The 22,937-nt window shown below is 37.2% G+C and overlaps 1 protein-coding gene across 18 annotated transcripts in view; it reads left to right on the forward strand.

Moving 5' to 3' along the window:
• Slc8a1 (solute carrier family 8 member A1) overlaps positions 1–22,937 on the forward strand; it is a 363,798-nt gene that overhangs the window by 259,384 nt on the left and 81,477 nt on the right. Inside the window, exon 1 of one of the 18 annotated variants that reach the window (XM_048804502.1) lies at positions 13,056–13,060. The exons of the other annotated variants lie outside the window; for them this stretch is intronic. The gene's annotated coding sequence lies outside the window, so the exon portion shown is untranslated. Of the gene's footprint in view, positions 1–13,055; positions 13,061–22,937 lie in introns of those variants that run through there. 18 annotated transcript variants of the gene reach the window in all.

The following is a 22,937-nucleotide window of genomic DNA, read 5'->3' on the forward strand; positions in this document are numbered from 1 at the left end:
TCTCTAGCTTCCACATATGAGATAAAATATGCAATTCTTAACCTTCTGAGTTTGGCTTATTTTGCTTAACATAATATTCTCATGTTCCATCCATTTTCCTGCAAGTGACACAATTTAAGCCTGAGTAATCTTAATCCTAAAATGAAGATATGTGAAGAGAGACTGTGGGAACTAAGGGTTGGTTCACACTTTCACTTACAAAAGTCAGCAATCAAGACAAATATCTTTTTAATAAATAAATGACTAACTTAGGAATTAAAGCTGAAATTTTGAGCCCTCATTACAAATATTCTGATTATATTTCTTATTAGGAATATTCATTTACCAGCACCATCCAAATTCTATGTATGCAAAATGGGTAATAATCATTTCCAGATTCAGAGCCTTTTAAAGCCAGGGAGCAGCTCATTGTTCTAAGATTCCTATCATACAGGAGAAAACTGAATCTAAATAGCATCTAACTCATTTGTCATAATGTGTGTCACTGCTCTGTTGTACCTGATCTAGGGCTTGGTATAGGGAAGCAGAAACAAAAGGCACAATTCCTCAATCCAATGAACTTCATTAAGGAGATATACTAAATGGTTACATGCATATGTATGATTAGGGTATTAAAAAATGGAAATAGAATACTCTAGGAGATTACTGTATATGGTACTGACTGAATTCCAAGTTAAAGTTGGAAAAGAGGAGAGACATTATATTATGGATAAGGTCTCTATTTTCTAGTTGCTGATAATTTTGTAATGGATGCTACATGAATACTCAAAACAAAGAACCATTAAGAAGTAGAAACTTGAGTTAAAAGATGTGGGTTTTCTTGTTGATAATGAATTCAGGAAAATGATGAGAGCTTTTGACACCCAGTTAGAATAATCATAAAAAGTTGTATGGAGACAGAGGGTCTCAAAGTATAACTGTCCACTTCCCTTTTAAAACTTGATGGTGATCCCCACCAAGCAATGTCCATTTTATTCAGATTTTTCTTCATTGTAATTTTATAGCTGTGTTTTTTGAGAGAGTGATTTTGTTAGAGAACAGTGTTAAATTTGTTTTGTCTACATATTTCAGTATACCTCCTGGTTGTTACTTTAGCAGTATTACTTCACTTGCCCTCTACTAATAGAAGCTCATTAATGATGCTTCCATTAACTAATTTCAGGATTATACTAAAAGCTACCAAGTAATCTTTTAGATTGTTTATTAACAGTTGGGTGTCTGCATTTGCTGCTCTCAGGGACAGTTGAGTGTGGATACATTAGTTAAGGATGCTTCCTTCCACTTCATCTTAGAAGGAAATAAAATATCTGTCAGTATAGTATCTCCACTGCAGGTTCTCTGCTCCTAGAATGGAATGTAATCGAGTAAGACAATCCAGGACTTTTCCAGAATCCTAAATGACTACAGCTGACTCCTTTGAAGGAGAAGGATCCAGAGGCATGACCAGTATAGAAACCAGATTATTCTCAAGTGCGTGGTCTTCTAGGTCTTTCCTGTGCCTGAGCAGGTGTATATAGTTCCTGCATGCAGTTTGGGACTTCCCAAGCCTCCATTTCAATTTCTCATGGACAAAAAGTTTACCTTTGAAATCACAGCAGTTTACAGTATAATCAATACACATCGTATATAAGGCTTGCAAACCTCCATCCTTTCTTGATCCTTGGATCATTATAGAACTACAAAAGCACTGAATGGACTCAGCAAGGTTAAGTTTGCAAGAGTATTGAAGCAGCTCAATTTGCCATCTCTTGCCCTGCCTCTCCCAGCAGGCTTCCTCCTGTGTTTGTGAAGTAGCTCTCCTATCAAGACCTGACTTTTAGAGGGAAAACAATAAAACCAACCATCCTCTCATGTAATTTAAAACAGGCAAGTTAGCCAAAATAATTGGAAGTGGAGCTGGCTTGTGAATTCATCATAAACCTGCATGAGAAAGAGTATTGTTTGTCATCCTGTTTACTTGTTTGCTAAGCTGGTGGAACTCACAAATTATGTAAAGGCATTAGAAATGTCTGCAGAGGGAAGTGTAAATAGAGCAACTCTAACACAGAAGTTCACCATTTGAGTGATAAACACTGTGTCTAGCAGCTCATAGAATTACACCAGAGGAAGCTGTTTATCCCAAAGAGGCCAAGGTGAAGTGTGACTCCTAAGAAGTTGTGTCACCAAGAAAAGAGTTTGGGAGGAGCTTTTACCTACCCACTTGTATCCCTATCAGATACCCTAAGCCCCATCAAAACACTATCTAAGGAAAAATAAAGGAGTTAATAGGCATAGACAAGTGTAACTGAAAGATGAATTCCTATTCTTACCTGCTTCCTCTCTGAGCCCTTTATGTGGAAATTATTAATCCTCTACTGAGTACTGTACATCACTGCATAATTGTAGCCACCATATATTTACCAATACTCTGCACATCCAAATTTTGCACCAAAGACAATTTTAAAAGTAATATTAGCACACTTTTTTTTTGTACTGGAAATTGAACCCAAGGGTGCTTTACCACTGAGATACATCCCCAGTCCTTTTTATGTTTTATTTTGAGGCAGGATCTGACTAAGCTGCTAAAGTAGGCCTCGAATTTGGGATCCTCCTGCCTAAACCTCCTGAGTCATTGGAATTACTGATATGTGCTACTGTGTTCTGTACCATTTGCTTTTTTTTTTTTTTTTAAGTTTCACATAGTGGCCATACCTCACTGGAAGGAAGGAAGGAAGGAAGGAAGGAAGGAAGGAAGGAAGGAAGGAAGGAAGGAAGGAAGGGAGGGAGGGAGGGAAAAAATTAGCATAAAATCTGTAACAATTATGTGGTGAAATATGGTAAGAGAGACTCTGAGTGAATCAATATGAACTCTGTATCCTATCTCTAGTGCCTTATTCCCAATCACTACATTCTTTTCTTTAAAGAAAAATGGAAATAAGATTGGGACCAGATGAATGTCATCATCTGGTCAAGGGAAAACTACTATAGCCATTACTAAACATAGCACTAGTACTTGTTGAGTACCTTCTCTGCTTTCATTCTCATAAAATAAAGTTGTCTCTCTTGGAAACTTTCAGTTCTAAGTAGTGTGATAATTAGGGTCATTTAGGCTCTTAGGAAAGACCTAATCTTCAGCACACTTGTATGTATTTTTAATTTGATATTCAAATACATTTTGAGATACCATTTATCATTTCCACTATACAAATGGGGAAAGTGAGGCTGAGCAAGGTGGCCTATGCCCAGTAACACAATTAACCAGAATTAAAGCCACTGGAACACAAATCCCCATGCTCTCTTCTATTTACCCTGCTGCCAGGGAGTGCATCCCTAGTTTTTTCTTAGAACAATCACTCAGAGGATAAAGTGGGATAGGGCTGGGAGTTCTATAGTTATCTTCTCAAAACTTAAGACTTCATCCCTCCAGGGAGGTTGTTGTATTAAACAAAAAAAAGCTAAGAAACTAGAAATGATGGACCCAAGTTCTTGTCCCCTGAAGTCAGTCACACGCCAACATTACTTTCAATTTCCAGAGAAGATGGGACAATAATCCTAACTCATAGAGTTGGGAGAATAAAGCAAATGGTCCTCAACCCTGTAATGACTCAGAATCACTTATGCAGCTTTAAAAACCACATTTGCCTAGCTCTAACCCAAAGCATAAGGAGTCAAATTCTCTAGTGGTTGTGGGTTGAAACTGAAAAGCAACTGTATGTTGTTTTTTTGTTTTTTTTTTTTAATTTTCTAAGTGATCAGCCTGTATGCTTATGACTGGTAACCATTGGATTAGGTAAGGAATGTGACCCTCAAGCCACTTAGCACAGGGCCAGACACATGCTAAAACATTCTTACTCTCCAGCTGTAACTTCTTTGACATCTTCCTAGGATTCATTTTCATTCTCATTAAATAAAGTTGTCTCTCTTGGAAACTTTCAGTTCTAAGTAGTGTGATCATTAGGGTCATTTAGGCTCTTAGGAAAGACCTAATCTCCAGCACACTTGTAAGAGAGACAGGTGCATTGTAGGGCATGCTGGCTTTATCTCTCAAAGCCTTCTGTCAATAGTGTCTTAGTACTTTCCAGCCTCCTCAAAACTCCAATCAGCCCCTAATAAATAGCTTTGCCTCATCCCAAGCCCTTGTCTTCACTATTCTCTTAAAAGAGTAAGAGGCTAAGTACTCTGCTAAAGTAATCCATCTTACAAGACAATTAGGTATCAAGTCCCTATCAAATAACATCATGTCTGAGTCCCTACAAAATGAAAATTCCATGGTTCTTTAATATGGCCATGGAAGATGTATCTATGTTTACGCTATGCCAGACCCCACCACTATCTACATAATCTCAGAGCAAGACCCTCTCTAATGCTCAGAGGCTCCTTCCTTTCTTCTTTATCTCTGATGATAATGGGGTTGGGTAAACCTATTGTTCATCCTCCCTCACTTCTCTTGTTATAAATTAGAATATGCTCACTTCTATACACTGATAAACTAACAGATTAGAAAAAAATATTGAAAAGTGTGATAAAAAGTTACCTAATTGAAATGAATCAAACATTTGATCATTTATATTTATATAATATATTGCTTGCTGCTTGTTTTGCGAAGCCAACATCTAGTACTGTAGATACTACGAAATATTGATCAATAAAGCACAGAGACTAGTTACAATTGGATCTTTCTGTTTTTCCTCTAGTAATTTTGGAACCTAGGAAGTAAGAGAGGAGAGAGGGTATAGTAGGGTACAAGAGAGTTTAAATTCCACCCCTCCCCTGAAAACAAAGCATTCAGATAGCAATGACTAATACTTAAAAACACTCAGATATTCTCATAAGAAAAAATTATTAAGGAGAAAGTGGGCTTTTACAGAGTGCCTTCTCTCCTTTATCTAGTCTGAGCCTGTTAGAATCCTGTGCCATTCTTGTAACTGTCAGAAAGCCTGTCAGGAAAAGGGTGAACAAAGAAGACAGAACTGAAGAGAGTGACATGAATGCAGAGAGCTCTGAACCAAACCGAGTGTTCACCACCCCCACATCCATGTCCTGAAATAGACACAAAATTGCACATGCGCCTGTTTCATTGGCCAGGTTAAGAGTTAGCAGAAATTAATAGCTGAGTACCTTTTTCTTAATGGAAGTACTGCTTTGTCAGGAAAATAAAACAAGATTAAGCAAGTGTCCAGACCTGCTGGCTAGCTGGCCACCAAGTGGCAAATGAAATACACAAAGATCTGTGCCCAGATGTTGCTGAGCTGAGGACCTTCCCAACAAGTACCCAAATGGGGATGTCTAGGCATGACTTGCAAATGACCTCCTTTAAAAATAGTGCTGCTCTTCCCTTCTCAGAGGTGAAGCAGCCAAGTCAGCGATGTCTCAGCTGTCACAGCTGGCACTCCCATATAAGCCCTGATGGCTAAAATTATACTTTCCTCTTCCCTTTAATCTCCCTTTTCTTTTGTCTCTTTTTTCTTTCTTTCTTTCTATTTTCTTGCCCTCTCCATGTTTTTCACTTTTATCCAACTTCCTTGTCTTTCTCCTCTTCATTTGTCTCTTTCCATTTCTCCTTTTCCTTTAAGGAAAAACCTGGTAAGTTGCAGTTCTTCTCCCCAATCTATAGCTAGCCAGTTGCAAGGACACAGTTTCCATTATGAGCCAAGAAACTTTGTCTTCATTTGATTGAGATTTTAAAAAAAAAGAAAGAAAAGAAAAAAAATAAGAAATAATTCAGACAAGAAAAAAATAAATACATTTACTTGGTTCAATTTCAGTCAGTTTCTGCCCTAACCAAACTTTGATGTAAACATATATTAATTTTAAAATCATCATATAGGAGGGAGGGACCACTGGAGCTAAGTCACATATTTCAAGCCCTCTCATGGATTTAAAAAAAAAAAACTATTGAAATCACATACATCTTTCTTAGAGACTTGGTATTGTCAATTTAGATACAGATTTGATTCCTTTATGACAATTTCTAAAACTTAAAAAATTAAAGCATAGTGGATATGTGCTGAAATGATTTGAGAAGACCTTTATTTGTTAGCTAGGCTAGAAACTTCTTAGAAGGAATGGCTGAAGGGGTAAACATTGCCTTGAATTATAGTGTTTAAGACCGTTAAGATTTCTTATATACCAGATAATATCACTGAAAGAGATAATAGAATATATTTAAACTTTATTTCTTCTGTTACGGAAATCTTTGCCAACATTGATTTGCAGAGAAAATAAATGTCTAATGTCTTCAGTGAGCTCTGAAGTGTTGATGAGAAATTAAAAATCCTACTTATATTTTGAAATGTTTTGAAAGAAACTCCTTATTCTCCTGTCCACAGTCACCTTTGCCAGATGCTAACAGCAGGGATGAGCTGATGGCCACAATTACTCCTTGTGAGCTTCTGCCAGAGGCTGGATTTCCATTTCAGGCAGGAAGCCTAAGAGGTGGAAAAAGAGCTGTTCTTCTCCACCTTCCCATTCTCCTTGTTTTCTGCTGTTCTTGCTCTGCGCGCACACACACACACACACACACACACCTCTGAGGATTCATCTCTATGCCTCAGTCTCTCTCCTCTACACCAGTTGAAAACGGTACATAAATTAGGTTCCCCCAAACGAGAAGAATCCCACAGACTTTTCCCTCCTTAACTTCCCTAAAAAGATTTTCCATGCATATGTAGATTATATCGTAGCAGTGAGGCCAATTAAGGGTTGCAGGTGGAAATAAGATTTGATTTTGGTGGTTACAGAGGGAATTTCCTGTGATGCACCAGCAGATCTTGCTTTCTAAGTCAAAAATTTAGTGTAAGTTAAAAAAAGCACTCAGGGGTAACTCCCTGCCACAAGAGCTGGGCACACAGCCAGGGCACTGTGTTCATTAGCCTCAGGGTGAGCCAAGATTCCCAGAACACATCAGTCAGCATTTTTCAGCCAAAGATGGGGGTGTCCTACTGAAATCTAAAATAGAAGAAACAGGGCTACCAATCTCTGCAAGCAACTACACTAATTAGATTTTCCTCACAGAAGAAAGTTTTCATCTTTTATAAAGCATTATAGTCCCTGGATAAATGTAATCATCCATAATCAGAAAAGTACATAGACTGAGATCTACAGCATGCACACTTCCTGTTTCCCCTTCTTTGCTCTAAGTACATAAAATTCAATAGATAATAATGTATAATGGTATTTTTAACCTGCCTGGTCATGCCAAATTTGTCATTCAGCAGCAACCTTTTTAGCTGCTTATATTTTACTCAAAAAAACACTGCGCCTAATTTATTGCCATTCCCTTGTTCACAATGCGTTAATTACACACAATTTGTAATGAGTTTATCAAAGCAGAACACAGTTACCAACAGGAAATAGGACATTTTTATGTAAGCTAAGTAGCTCAGGTATCCCAATGGATAGCACAGGGGAAAAAATATTGATAATGTGAAACTTAGATCCAAAGTGGTTCTTAATTGAAACTTTCATTAATAACAATTTCAGAGTTAAATAGAGTTTCAGGTTAACTGTAAGTAGTTACAGCATAACCTCCCATGGCATTCAGAAAGCTCTGTCTCTTCACTGCCTCATTGGGATGAATTAATTGCTCCCTTTCTCTTAATATTGGTCTTGTAGACCACGATGCAAAGGTATGCGATTACACAATTCGTTCACCACGTGTTCTTTTATTTTGAATATAGAAATGTTTGCCATTAGATAAAATCTGAGTTGAGTGCATGGTCGCTTAACAGTGTTTTTCACTTTTTAACCCCAGTTCTGTTGCCATGCAGGTAGAATTTAGATGGGCTTATCAGTTAGGTTATATAACTGGTCAAAATTAGCATTCTGTGTGTCAATGTTGTGATTAAAATCTTCAAACTCATGGCTTCACAGACTGACAGGTAGGATAATTTTAGCAAAGCTTCACCTTGTTGTTCTATTTAATTTGGCTCCTGTTCATAGTCTAGGACAGAAGTTGGGATTAGAGTTCATTCTAAACTAGGAATTCTCTGAGCTCACAACACCAAGAACAGCATCAGGAAGCCTCCCTAAGGCTTCTGGTTACCTAAACATGAAGAATTTTAGTAAGAAGAGAAGCATCTGAGGAACTGGAGATATGGGTCCAGATCAGGAAATAACATACACTGGGAAGGCTTACCTGGCAACTCATGGTCATCCATTGAATCCTATGTTCAGGAAACTCTGTCAAGATTTAGAGCAGAGAAATTTGAAAAGATCACAGAAAACAAAAGGAAATCTCCTTGATTTGGGAGCTGGAAAATATGGGATATGATTAGAATAAATAGAAGTCTGTTCTACATGAAAGGGAGAGGACAGAGAGACAACTTTTAGCCAAACTTTGAGTCTCTCTGTTCATCAATCCTCACAACACTGGGATTTCTTTCTGAAGTAAGAGGTGCACTATATGGTCCTAGTCTAGATTCTATAAGGAACAGGCACTTCAGAAATCCATAGATGCAGATGATGTGATTCAGGATCACAAAGTGGTAGGGCCATATTATTTGACCATTAAAGATGCCTACTTCTAATGCAACTTTTAGTCTCCAAATATTCCTCTCCAATAAAATATATGGATCCATTGTGTTAGTTAAGGTACTGGACAAAGAGATGATAGGCTAAATAGCTACTTAACTACCAGGCCTGGAAAAGTATAAAGACAGCAGATATATTTAAGGAGAGTTGTAAGGTTAAGGACACAACTCCCCACCATGGCTCACTGATCTGTTTTGTCCCTGCTCCAAGGGGACCTGGATGATCACGAAGGTATTCTGAAGGCACTTGGAGAGTGAGGAAGGCATTGGGAAAAGCAGACTCCAGATATTACAAGCAAAACACTTGATTCATAATTAAAGAGTCTGTAATTCGTTCTGTCAGCATCCAACAGTAATGTGTTTTGGTCTTATACATACATGCAAGTCTTCACACGTGCATATGTGTGCATGTTTATACTTGAGAATGGACAGAGAGACAGCTGCAGATGCAGATGCCAGATTCCAAACACCCATCACACCAGGCTCCTCAAGCCACACACTCATCATTCCTAGCATGACACATTCAGGTTTTCTGAGGATTTCTCAATATCCATGATCTGCTGTTCCTATTCATTTTCTGTGGCCTGTTTAACTGAAAGCTGGTATGGTTGCTGTTTGTCTTTTAAGACAGTGAAGTTTATTGCCCTCCTGTCTCTGGAAATCAGCCATAGCTTACAAATTTGGAACACCCAAAGCAAGGTGGGATAAATTATCCCCAGTATAATATCCCCAACACTTTCACCAAAATAAAGCCTTGGCAGCCTAAGAGAACCGATGAAACTCTCTTTGTAGTATCAGCTTCAACATGGACCTTCTGCCATTGCACTCCCACCAATAAACCATAGAGGGAAATGATCATTTTGAAAAAATATTTAAGATGGAGGGAGAAGAATTGGACCTAGAATTGTTTCCCAAATGCTGAGGCCTTGTTAAGCAATAAAGGGACTTTGAGTACTCTGAATTTCCTGTGTCCTACTGCTAACATTCTTGCTCAGTAATTTATAAATTTATGAATTACTGGCTCTTCTTTTACAAAATACTTAAGCAAAAGCCACCCATGTCATCCATTATACTTACCAGTTGCAGTTGTACATTACACTCAATATTTAGTTATTGGTGATTGCTTTGTCCCTTTAAAAAACAAACAAACTCAAAGACAACAGCATTCATTAGCCAGTGTAAGTTTCTTGGAATCACTCCACCTACTGGTTAAAAACATCTTGTCTAGAAAAGGCTGTTCTCCTGGGCTGTGGCCCCATGGTATTGGGGGGTACAAATTTAAATAGACATTTTTAATGGTTGGTTTCATTCCTCCGTCATTTTGTGATCTCCCCAGAAAATTACCTATGGATACTGATATTATTTGGAACTAGAACTTGAGGCTTGAACATGTGACATGAAAATGTGACATCATTTCAGAAATTATCTAACTCAAGGGAAACCTGTAGAGAAGAGAAAAATGAGTCACCCCTCTTAGATTATGAAGACTTAAAGCTCCAGTAAGCACACATTTTGGTTAGCATTGATCTAGAGCTGATGATAAGGTCACTTGCACTCATCAGAGACAGTTGTTCTACTGAGTTAGTTGTAGGCAGATTCTATCCCTGACTTGGCTTTAGCCCTCTTTCCCAGCCCCTGACCCCTACAGATACACTTCATTGTCCTAAATGTATGAATCTATAAATAGGACTCTCCAAACAAGTCTATGTATGGCTGATGGCAGAAGACATTACTGCTGCATAGAGAGGAGCTCTGATTGAAATCTTCTGACAATTTTAAAAATATTGATGTTTCCTGGAAGAAAGAAAGGAACCCCAAAGCCTACAATCCTTAGTGGTCCGACCTTGAGTTGGTCTTTTTGACTTGAAGATTCTGCATCTCTTCAGTTAGCACTTGGTATTAAGTATCAGAGAGATGCCAGAATGAGGAACTATCACGTCTTCCCTCAGATTGCCTAGGATTTATTTTCCCTTTTCTATCTCTCCTTGGTCCACGTTGAAATTCTTATTTTCCTTCTTCTTCCCCTTTTCATTGCTTAAAATATATGAAATCTCAGTATATTTCAGAAACCAAAACAAATAGAGCTTATTGGAAAATACATGGATGAATCATTGAAAATTCTTTTTATTTCTGCTTTCTATTTTGTTCATCAAATTTTGATTAAGTTTAGACTCATGATAATATGTGAGCATTAGCCAGAAATGCTGTTTCATGTTTTATTGATGCATCACTTTTCTTGTTTTTAAAGTTTTACTCACATCTCACTTCACCCTTCACTTGCAGAAAGAATAATTTTACCTTTTTTTAAAATAGTATCTTGAGTCCAAGATTCTGTATTACTCTCATGAAGTAACAACCATTAGTCCCTTGGAACCTGGCTTCCCCACTACCACCACCACCACCACTTTGCTGAATTCATCCTCCTAAATAGGATTTTAGATCTATAGGATTTCTTCTTTGACCTCAATAACAATGGTCATTTAAAGTACTCAATCCTCTGACTTCCATTAACTCTTTCAGCAGTCTGCTGCTTAGTTTTTCCCCCATTTCCTCCAGTGAATCCTTTCTGGATCTTTCTCTTTTCCCAACCTAAGTATGAAATCTCCCAAGATGTTTCTGTTAGTTCCTCTTTGTGCCTCCAAAGATATCTTTCCTTTGCCAAATCTATACCTAAACTCTCATCTCAGCATCAATGGTTTTCCCGTCAACAGTTTAGCCCCATCTTTGTTGTAAACTTGAGATGCATATTCTTCGTTGTCTATTAAAAAAAACACAACCACCATCCTATTGTCTTTCCAAAATGACAAAAATGTCAAAAACTGAATTTTAAAATCCCAACATCTTCAATTTTTTAAAATAAAGAATCATTATATTTTAAAGGTGTTAGCCCATATGATTTCTAGATCTAATGAGTATGCATGGTAAAAAAATATATATATATTAAAAGAGAAGAGACTGGCATTATTTTTGTGAGATGGTTGAAGAGAAGTCCACTAGGTCCACAGCCCCATAGTAGGTCCTCAACCATTGGCAGCCACGTATTTTATTAGTGAACTTGACTTTGTTTCTAGACTGGAAAGACAAGAAAAGATCAACATAAGAAAGACCAGATCTTTTCAAAGGTGATATGCAATCAGAAAACCGAGGGTCTTGATAAAATTTAGCAAAGCCTCTATCCTGGATAAGCTATCTCTTGCCATTTGTTTATAATTGCATTTTATTTATGCTGTTAATGATGCTTATAAACTTAACCATTTTAAGAAACTATAAGACAAACAGACTTATGATCAGAGTAAGATTATGTAAGAAAGAAGGATTATAAAGGTCAACAGGCCTTCCAAGAAGTCAACTGAACGGGAATGAGAGTTCAGAGTTGGTGAGAAGCAATAGAGAAGAGTGGGGAGTTCCAAAGGTCAGAAACCAATTCCCCTGGTGGGCTCAGAAATGACAATAAATGCTTTGATTACTCAGCATTCATTAGATAATACTAAACTGCCTATGAAGCAAGAAAGTCATTTGCATTTCAGATTTACCCCTTCTCCAATTTTCATTTCACAGTAAGAGGCCTTTTAAGATGACTTAATGTGACTTTTTTCCCTTTAAATTCAAAAGCAAGTATACACACCACATTCAGTAATGACTAACACTATCTTCATTGCCCCCTCAATTTCTTAAAATCACATGTGATTCGTTTGGGTCATGTTTAAAAGTCATGCCAATCTGCTCAAAAGACAAACTGTGGATAAGCACAGTGTCATACACCTTTAATGCTAGGGACCTGGGTGGCTGAAAGAGGAGGATGCCAAGTTTGAGGACAGTCTCAGCAACTTAACAAGATAATTGGCAAAACATGAGACCCTGTCATGAGAAGAGAGAGAGAGAGAGAGAGAGAGAGAGAGAGAGAAAGAGAGAAAGAGAGAAAGAGAGAAAGAGAGAAAGAGAGAAAGAGAGAAAGAAAGAAAGAAAGAAAGAAAGAAAGAAAGAAAGAAAGAAAGAAAGAAAGAAAGAAAGATCGGGGTTAGGGGATAGGGATGCACCTCAGTGATAGAGCACCCATAGATTCAATCAGAATCAAAAAATAAACAAACAAACCCTGGGTGATCTTAGAACCATTTGAAAAATGTAGAATGTAAAACCTTGAGTAGGAATGCAAAAAGTTAAAGTGAAAACCCCATGAGCAGTATCTTTCTCCTGCTGTATTAACAGACCTTTCATTTTAGGCTCTCAGTTGCAGCCCCCAGCACCCTTATCTGGTAGGACAAATTCCCAAGAGCCTTAGTTAGCAGGTCCTCAGAGAGTGTGATATTTAAATAGGCATTCTAATTATTCTCCTTACTAGAGCCACAGCTGTTTGGTAATTGATAATTAAACTATTCCGAAAACGGGGAGTTTATTAGCCACTCTCTGAGCCTCAGTTTACCAAAGCAGTAAGTTAGATTAGATCAGGGCTGGCAAACATATGTTCTCTCCTCTGCTAACTCAGGCTGCCTGAAGCTCTAGGTGGAAGACGAGAGACCTATGGGAATGAAAGCTATATTACGATGCCATCAGTCAATCTGTGTTTTCCACTGTCTGTTCTCTCTCCCACTGCCCTAGCTAGTTCATGAAGCCTTCTCCTCCAGTACCTTCCCTCATCTGTCTCATTCTCAGCTGATGATATTGTTTTGTTTCTATTTCCCTGAGAAAATAGAAGGAATCAGAAGAGACTTTCCAAAGACTCCCACCAGGGCATCCACCCTTCTGTGAGCACCTGGAAGACACCCTTTGTCTTTAACTTGTCACTAATTCCATCTTAAGGTACCACCATGTCTTGCCTAGAACTATAGTAACCTCCCCAGTATCACTTTTACCTCTATGCTCTATTCTTGACAACTTAGCCTGAGTTCTAATTTATTCAAATTAAAACCCTTCTCTGTTCAAAACCCTCCCTAATTCACTCAGAACCAAAGTCCTTTTCTAGAAGCTGTGGGACCTGTGTGATGCCTCCTCAACTACCCAATCCCCACTCTACCCTGGTCTTACCCCTCACCTTTCCTCTGGGATCATTTGGTTCCATTCACTGTAATGGTTTTAAACCTTAAAGAGAAGATGTATGCTCCTTGCTTAGGACATGTGCAGTGGCTGGACCAAGTTTTCACCCTTGCCTCTCCTCAAAAAACCTAGATGACTAACTCCTTCGTTTCCTTGAATCCTTTTTTCAACTGTCTCATTCTTAAAGAGGCCTCCCTTGACTATCCTAATTAAAATTGTAGCCATTCCTTATCCCATCGCTCCTCATCTCCATAATTCTCCTTTATTTTTTCTATAGTACTTTTAGGATACTACATACTATATTTATTCCATATTCCTCCCCCCACCCCTTTCTTTTATTTCACTGAACTATAGCCAGTTCCCAGAACAATGTCTGGCACATAATTGGTGCTTGTATATGATTGTGGAGTGGATGAATAAATGAATGGTGTCTGACCTGAGGGTGAGAAGAGAAAGTAGAAGCACTCATTTCTGGACCAAACCACATCAAAGGTCTCCAAATTTACACTCCCTTGTTCCCCATCCCCCCTAAAAGTAAGCATGTATTTATTACCCAGAATTCTGAATTCCTTCAAGAACAATAAAGCCTAAATGGATGTATGAGAGGAGAAGGGGTCGCCCTCTGGTTTCTCATTTCAAATCTTGTTTGCTTTGTACTGGGGTAAGAGGGGAAAACTGCTGAGGGGCCCAAGAATTTCTCTGGTGCTCAATTTTGTGAACATTACAAGCCTCTTATCCCTTACTTCAAAACGAGTCAGCAGGCTAGAGGGCTGGTTCTTGTTTTACCCAGAGCACTGCTTTAGATCTTAAAGTGACATGTTCTTTTATTTTTTAATTGACAAAATTGTACCTATTTATGGCATACATGATGTTTTGAATTTGTATAAATTGTAGAGTGGCTAAGTTGGGTTCATTAACATCTGTATTACCTCATGTATTTTTCAGGTGTGAAATATATATTTTAATTTTTTAGGTTATATATAAACATAACTTTATTTATTTTTATGTGGTGCTGAGGATCGAATCCAGTGCCTCACAAGTACTAGGCAAGCATCCCACCACTGAACCACAATCCCTACCCTGAGGTATAATATATTTTTAAATAAAGAGAGTTTTCCACAATAGGAAGCAGACTGGCTGTTACTCTTCTATCTTCAGGTTGATTTGTCATTATGAATGTCTATATGCCCAGCTAATATCCAGTTCTAGGCAGTGAATACTGAACGCTAGAAATAGACTGTAAGTGTGAACAATCGAAAGATAATAGAGTGCCTAATCCCATCAGTTAGTCTTGCTCTGTCCATTATGGTAACCACTAGTCATCCATAGCTGCTGAATAATTGAAATGTGGTTAACCCACATTAAGAGGTCATGTAACTATAAAATACATACCAGATTTCAACTATTTAGTATGAAAGAAGAACATATGATATGTCATTAACAAATGTCATATCAATTTTGTACCGAGATGATGTCTTGGATATACTGCATATTAAAATTGGTTTTCTCTCTCTTTTTTTTTTACTTTTTAAAAAAGTTATAGATGTGATTTGCAAGATATTTCTACTGGACTAACCCATCCGACTTGTTCAGAATGAGGGAAGCTTCTCTAATCTGCATAGAAGCAAGACAACATTAGCTCTGCCAAAGGAATGGAATCATTAAAAAGGGGCTAATCCATGGTTTCTCGCTGGTTGGGCTTTGTAAATTTAATTAGCTAATGGAGCACTGGCTAAGAACAGGGTCCATATGGTTGTTTTCCCTTAGGCTAAGGCAGAAATGTGCAGTCCCTTCTTCTGAAAGCTGAGGTACATAGTTGTTATTGTGATTACTCTCAACTAGTATTTACAAAGGAAAGATACTCTGAAAATCTGTAGTCAGTTTTCTTAAAGGATCAAGGGGAAAATAACCAATTAAAATATACTTACAGGTTGATAAGAATTTTTTGATCTTTGAATTTTCTGTAAACATTTCACCTGGGATAGTTTCACAATTCTTCTAAAGTAAGCAGCAGTCTAAACCAACCTTAAAAAACGTACCCCCAATTTAAGATGTGTTCTGAACAGACATTCAAGGATTCTGCCTGAATAGTAACCATAACAAATGGCTTTTAAAAGCAAGTATGGGTGTTTTAAATGTCGTTTAAAGAACACACAGATCTTTCTACACTTTTCCCCTTCTTCCCTTAAATTTGGTTTGTATAAATTGTTTTCAACCTTTATGGTGTGAGAATGTGTATGGGTACTTAGATTAAAAGAAGCCCGCCTCAGCAGCGCTTATCAGCCAATCATTTTCAATTTATTATTCTATGGTTTTCTCCTTGTGTTGTAATTATGTGGTTTTGACTGATTCCTCTTATCTATTCTTACTGCTCCCTTGGACAACAAATGGAAGTTTTAGCAGCGGGCATACTACAGAAAGGCATTTTTTTTTCAGTCTGAAAATTTGAGAATAGTTTGTAGATGTGGAACATTTTCTCTTTAGGTTTTGCTGGCCACACCCAGTTAACTGGGAAATACCAATAGTAGTGCAATGTTATGGGGGAACAGATGCCTGATTGCTAAATACACTACAATGAAGCTCTCTAGCTATAAATGACCACAGTCTTCCATGCCCTTTAATTTATTGATCTCTGGATACACATTGGGCCTCTTCCCACTTGGTGATGAAAGTTATGTCTCTAAGTTTATTACCTCCAGGATCAGAAATGCAGAGTTTATAATAAATGACATGTGGAAGGAATCTCAAGTAAACATGCTGAAGGGCATCTGAGCAAAGCAGCACTAGCATCCTCCAGTTGGAGAGCATAGGGAAGGCTGCCTAAAATTTAGTCCTTTTTCTAATTGACTGTGAGCAATTGGCTAAAAAGAACCAATTCCGTGATGCTTTGTAAGTGGACTGTAAGCATAGTACAGCTACAAAGTCACTGAGTTCTTTCTTTAACATTGCCTGTCATGCCTTGTGGTTCATCCCAGAGACACTTTTTAAAGCATGCTTAAAGTTGCTTATGTAGTAGATGCCATTCTGGTTGGCATTAGCTTCTGCAGGGAAAGCCAGTAATATACTCTTTCTGGGCCTAGAGACAATTTCTTAGTCATGAACACACGCTTTCAGACCAAAGGGTAATTGCAATTCTTGAACAGTGACTTTTTAATTAAGTGACATATTGGATCTTCAGAGCCATGACTCCATTCACTCCATAAAGTCCATTTCTGCCTGCTTATGTGGGTGAACACAGGTTAGCTGCAGTATACTTCTTACGTTCCTAATGTTATGTTGTGCCTCTAAGATGACTTCTGCAAATGCTTTTTAGAATAAAGAATATGGCATTAGCTTAGGAGGAAAAAAATAAAGCATATGGCCACCATTATGTATTCTGTGTTCAGTAAATGTAACTTGACTTTTTTTTCCCTCTCATGCAAAGTTGAATCAGACAGAGGTTTTGAATGATGAATCATAGATGGATTTGTGGATGAGGTGGTCTTATAGCTGTATCTTAAAGAATTGAGTAGGCTTTGGACACGTAAAAACTTGGAAAAAGGATATTTGAAGTGAAAGGAATAACATCTCAAAATGATCACAGTCAGATCTCATAAAAATTTTAAACCCTTTTACCTATTCTCTGAGCTGACAACATTGGATTCATTTTCATTCATTCTTGTTTGCACCATGGTGATGAGCTAATCTATGCAAACCCATTCTTTAAAGATAGCAAGGTAGAAGAAGGTGGAAGTCATACACATGTCAACACCTATACATACTCATGTACAGAAAGTTCAGCATTTTCTAGGACAAGATGGACTTATATGTTCCTGATTATATGACCCCTTATCTATGTTAACATAATTGATGCCAGAATCTCCAAGAACCTAATAAGTCTGGAGTTCCACAGCCAAAGCTCAGGAAAATACCATGCATTCATTCAGGGAAAGTGGGAATGTCATGCCACCTTTAATCTAGACCAGTGGTTCTCAAGATAGTTCTGCTGAGGTTGATCATTCAGCTCAAACTAATTCCCATTGCTGCCCAAAATAAAATATCCATTTCTCTCTAAAACAAAATCCCTTGTTTGGAAAAATATATATAATTTCAAATTTACCACAAAATAATACATCTGTAAATTTTAGCTATACAGCCAAAGCATTGAATAGTAGGAGATACTGATTAGACTTTAATTTCTCATAATTTGTCTGTCATAAGAAACTGAAAACCAGAAATTTTTTCTAAACTAAAAAAATAAGAAACAAAGGCAATGTTAATCTTCCTTGTCCTGGCAATATTGAAGGAGGGATATGTTATATTGGTATGATTTTCACTTTTATTTTGAGGAAGTAGGGTCTGTATTTTTTTAAAAAAGCATTTTGAGTATTTATAATTTATACCTTATCTTTACAGTGAGTCCTTTAAAAACTTTTTCTTAAGAGGAAAAAAAAAGTAAATAAAATGAGAGGAAAGCATTCTGTGGAAATAGATACTAATAAGAAGATTATTTTATTAATCTTGCTCATAAGTCACTGGTTTTATTATATGTAAATATCTAAGTAGGCTGTTTTTTTTCCAAAATATGCACCTATCATATTAAAATATATGTCATAGATAATTAGAAGCATGAAGTCAAGTAAAGCAAAATCTCTAAAACTAAAAGAAAAATTCTTTCTTCAGGTTCACTGCAATAGTTTGAAAAGTATGAGTGACTGGTCAGCAAGGGATGTCTTCATATAGCATTTTACCATGAGATTTCTCTAAGGAAGAGTTTTCATTACTTCTTATGGGAATTCTTGGGCTCCAAATCCACCATCAAGGCCACAAAGGTGATATAGCAAGTGGGATTCAGCAGAGGTAAGGGGAAAGAGGACTAACCTTTCAAATTATGGTTTACATGTGTTGAGACCATACAGATTCTGACCCTTAATTGGGAATTATTACCTTCTAAGTTCCAAATGTTAAATGGAAAAAATAGTACACATGAAACCCTTAAGTATTAAAACCATATATTAATTTCAAGTGACCATGACCCAAGAAGGAGGGTCAAAGAAAACAATGATAAGACTCCAACCAATGAAATCACCAGCTGTACCTACAATGAAATTCTGTACCTACCATGGGAACAAGAATCTGCAATTTCTTCCAGGAATCAAAGAAATAAAAGGGTATTTTATGTCACAGGGCTTGAAATCTTCTACATGCTGCAGAGAGATATATGGATATGTAGGTAGTGAGCTAGTGAGTACCCTGAGATAAATCTCAACTCCTTGAGTAGCTTGTGCTTGGCAAGGCCTCTGGAAAGATCTAATTCACCCTCTCCATGACAGTATACAGAGGAACATTAGTGTGATGTAGTTAAGAGTGATGTAAGCTGACTTTGTTATGAAAACAATGTAATTTTAACTTTGGAATGACATCTGGTCTGTGTCACAGCTCTATCAAGATAAATGATAATGGTGAGTGGGGGGAAAAGACTTGCTTTGCCAAATATGGCCTATATTTGCTTATAGGAGTTACTCATCACTACTGATGAGTAATGCTCTTTTCTTTACCTAGTTTCTCTGTTAAAACCAAAATAAGGACCAGATGCAAGTCCTGTCCATTTCCCAGTCATCAGTTATCATGTAGAACCAGTAATGTGTCAAAACTCACAAACTCTGGGTCTGAGTTTTTGTCGTTGTGTTTTTCTAAATGAATAGAGGAATTTTGAGGACATAGTTTGGGACATAGTTTGAGGACATAGTATGGGAGACTTTTTTCTGCTTACTTTTAAATTCCTAACTCACACAGTCCTAGAATACAAAGATTTTCATCATGAACAATTTTTCATAATCTTTGGAGCCTTCTTTTATTGTCTATTCTTGTTCTGGAGCAATATCTATCCTGTAGAAAATAAATCCTATTGGCTGCCAGGGTTTTGATCACCAGCAGTATAGTACAAAAAAAAAAAAATCTACCTGGTCATCAGAGATTAAGAGGACCATGCCTTGGTCTAGAGGAAGGCTGCTTCGGAATGCAGTGAGACCACAAGCTCCAAGTTTTATCCAAAGCAAGCCAGTGATCCAACATTAACACTAGCATCCCTGACTTGGAGTTTTATTTTCCTTGTTTCTATATCATGGTGGAATTCCTTTCTCGCTGTGGGTCACATTCTGTATTTAAACTCTGGGTTAATTTTACCAAATGGAGTCTTTAAAAAAAAAACAAATATCAATAAATAATTTTCTTATAGAAAAACAAATTAAAAATTCTTGAAATTTTCCAGAAATTATATGCATTAGTTAGATAATGTCACAAAGCATTTTAGGTATCTCAGAGAGCACACTACATAGATACATAATATTAATATTTATGTCATGTCTTTCTAGGCTAGGTAAATGCAAACAGAACTCTGGTTTGTAGCAACCTGTGAAGGAATGTCCAATTAAGTCATTGAGTGTGTGGATTAATATTTAAACATGACTGTTTCCCAAATGAAGTTTTTGCTACAATTATCTCCCCTGCTACTAGCTCCTCCTTGACTTCTCATTCTTGTGTTCCATCCATGTTTACATGGTTGCATTGTATCCATATCTTTCATTTAAACCAACACATATTCATTTCAGAAGCCCCCAGTGACTTCATGGAAGGTAGAAATTCTGTCATTTCATCTTATATTTTCACATAGAAATTGTCTCAAAGATTCTAAACATTTCCCTCTACCCAAAGACCTGAACAGAGTCAGAAAGTCCTTCTAGAAGTGTGGAGCTGACCTACATGTGTGGACTTCTCTGCTCCCCATCCAGTCAGTTCCCACAAGCACCCACAGGTCTCCTTCTAACCTGCGCTCAGTTTGGTGCTATAAGCAACTGACAGGACTAAAGATGCAGGAGGAAAGCTCTGCTTTCCCCCACAAAAGCCATCCCCAAGGAAACTTCCTGAGCACTCATTCTTCCTGGGGCTTTGATAATAGAATAGTTCCAACCTGGAACCCCACAGATAACCTCACTCTCTTGGTTCCTCAGAGGGAGGAGAAAAGATGTAACAAGATGAGAAAAAATTTCAAACAGGAAAGAATATAGGAGACCATCAGTTTCACTCTGAATACCCAGTTCTATCCCATTATAAGAATGCTGAATTTTGCTTGAGTCCTTATTTATAAGACTTGAGGAAATGGAAGAAGACCCAAGAATATACACATTGAAGAGTAAGGATGTGAGCCAGAGGAAGATATAAAAGAGATATCTCTCGGTAAAAGAGGGAAATTATCTCATTTTATCATAAGTGCCTGCCTAATTAAATGAATTTTTTCCTAAACTGTTTAATTCATACAAGTCAGTATGTAGGTTAGGGATTAATTGATTGCTCAGAAACTGGAAAGTGCTTCCTAAGGAACATTTTTCTTTATGATGTTTTTGACATTTGTGGTTCCATTTCCAGCTTTAGATGCTGCGCAATGAAATTACAGCTCCATCCCAAGGCACCAGCTGTCCACCTCTGCCAGTGATCTCTGGGCTCAAAGAAAACAGTGAAGTTCCATGAGTGCAAAGAAAGTGGATCTCTCAGTAAATGCTAAATTTATAAGGAGGGATATCTCTATTTAAATGCACTCAAAATTTTATCTGGCCCCTAAGTGGGAACTGGAACAAACGGCTTTGTGTGGAACAGTGTCAAACAAACCTGGTCCAATTCCACAGTATCACATACTAGGCTTCATTTTACTTGCAGCCACTGATGTGTGTGATACATATAGGGATATTTCCATGACAGGCTCTAATGGAAAAGTATACAGGTTACAGAACAAATCCATCTATCATAAAGAACACTCTGTGAGATAACAAATGCACTTTTACTACTAATCAATATATTGAAATGGACCTGATAGAAAATTTACCTATTAAAACAGGAAGAATCTGCAAGAGCCTCAAACAACCACCTTTTGCTTTCATTCCCTGAATATGATAACTGATCAGTCTGAGAAAACATTGTGGAGAAGGATTAATTTCATGAGCTATTTAAATGCTGGAAGTATTTAAATAGCTCATGAAAGTCTGTTTTTATTTTTTTGTTTTGTTTTCTTTTGTTTTTATGGCTTTTATTGCCATTTGCTGCTGAGTCTCTTGGGATTAGGAGAAGGTTTAGTAAAATATTTTCTCAGTGTCAAATTATGGAGATTAGTGCATTAGATTTATTAGGAAGGTTTCTTTTCTAAACATTAAGATTTGTCTTGCTCACCCTTCCCCTATGCATCCAGAGGTTCTGATTCTTTGGAAACACAAGGAATCTATGTTTGTTTTAAAAACTCCACAGGAAATTCTGGTAGACTGGTGGACCCAAAGATCCACTGATCTAATTATAGATTATATATTGATTTACAATAGGTTATAAATTGATATATATAGATTATATATGGAAAGAACAAAATTATATTGTGTTCTTTCCAAAACCTTCACAATCTCCTGAGATCAGAAGCTGGATTTTCAAGATAAATTGAGCTTTTTTTTCCCACTGGGAATCCATTTCTTGAGTTTTAACCCATTCTGAATTTTCTTCACATCATCTTCTTTGGAAGTCACCATTCATTCCAACTGCTCCTACATTATGCTCTCTCATTCACCTTCTCTTTTGTATTAAAACTCTTTGAGTGTACACCAACATTCTATCTCAAAACCTTTCCTTACCCCTCCAAATCACTACACGGATCAGGTCTTTTGTTTTATTTGCAATAGTTTCCTCTTTGCCCCAACTATGGGTCTTCTGAGTTTGAAATATTAGGGCCTCCTCCTTCATGCTGAGGCATATCCCATGCTAAACCCTACAGTTCCCAAGGACCTTACAGTTTCTCAGCTTTTCTGTAACTTCCACCATCCACGGTCTCTTCACATTTACTCTTTTATAACATTTCTGATGATATTATTGGAGAATTGTATTTCACATTCTATGGATTTTCTCTTCTAAGTTACCCCTTTGGAAAAAGTCTATCAGCTCACATGAATATCTTCAATTGCTTTCTCAATATGCTAATAAATATGTTAGAAACCTCCCATATAGACACTTTTACTTTCTGTAGGCATATATTTTGTAAATTATATGAGACATTTCTCATCATGAATTGGATTAAATTTATCAAGACAAGAATTCATTATCTTCTCCCCACAAAATTCTTTCCCCTCTCATATTATTTTTGTACCTTTCTCCCATGCTCAGATACTTGGAAACACAATTTACTTAAATAACTAATAGAAGTCACAGATAATTATAATGAGAGATATAACCATATAGAAGAGATTTGGGAGGAAACAGGTAGAGAGTCCAGGGAAAAGGCACAGTGATGGATACAGTTTTTCTCCATGTTTTCACTCAGCTTTATCCCTTTCCTCTGGTGCTTCACAATCCTGGGTTGATCCCATCTAGCTTTCTCAACCCAACCCA

This window comes from Marmota marmota, unplaced genomic scaffold, assembly GCF_001458135.2.
Source record: "Marmota marmota marmota unplaced genomic scaffold, marMar, whole genome shotgun sequence".
NCBI lineage: Eukaryota > Metazoa > Chordata > Mammalia > Rodentia > Sciuridae > Marmota > Marmota marmota.